This window comes from Grammomys surdaster, unplaced genomic scaffold (assembly GCF_004785775.1).
Source record: "Grammomys surdaster isolate TR1022 unplaced genomic scaffold, NIH_TR_1.0 126219, whole genome shotgun sequence".
NCBI classification, from domain to species: domain Eukaryota; kingdom Metazoa; phylum Chordata; class Mammalia; order Rodentia; family Muridae; genus Grammomys; species Grammomys surdaster.
In genome coordinates, this window is record NW_021621022.1 from 5158320 (window position 1) to 5159059 (window position 740).

Sequence of the window (740 nt, forward strand, 5' to 3'; positions counted from 1 at the left end):
CTTGTCCATGGAAGTCAGAAAGTCTTGAGAATAAATAGTTCAATGGGGCAGCAGAGTTACTGGGTGGGAGGGGCTGATGGGAAAGGTCAGTAAGAAAGAAGAGGTCAGGGCCTGAGAAAGCCTGGGGATCGCAGACAAACAACTGCTCAAACCTGGCTGTGATCATCTACAAGCCACAAAGGTGCCCAAGGTCAGCTTGCAGATCTGGAGCATGACAACCTGATATCTCTAGAAGATAGAAATTGAGGTCATGTTTAAGGAGGGTAAGAAAAAGACAGGCCTGAAGCCAAAGCAGGCAGGAGACCTGGTACCCTCAGGCAGTAGTCAGAGTCGAGGCAGGGATCTTCCAGGAGAGAAAGAGCAGAGGCAGCTGTGAGCTGGGTGTTCCACAGCTCACTCATATTTTGCTGACAACTGTACATTGTTATGACAGATAGATCTACAATCCTAGAGGACCTCATCTGGGGTGTATTCAGGGATCCAAAGACATTCCAGGTGACAGCCCTGGAGCCTAGGGTCCTTCAGAGCTGGGAGCAAGCCATCATAGTAATTGGCTGAACAGAAGCCAGAGCCGCATCTGTCTGTGCTGGACACAAAGTGAAGAATCTCCTCCTTCCAGTGTGTGTGTGTGTGTGTGTGTGTGTGTGTGTGTGTGTGTGTGTCAGAGAGAGAGAGAGAGAGAGAGAGAGAGAGAGAGAGAGAGAGGGAGAGAGGGAGGATCAGAGAAGAGAGGAGAGGGG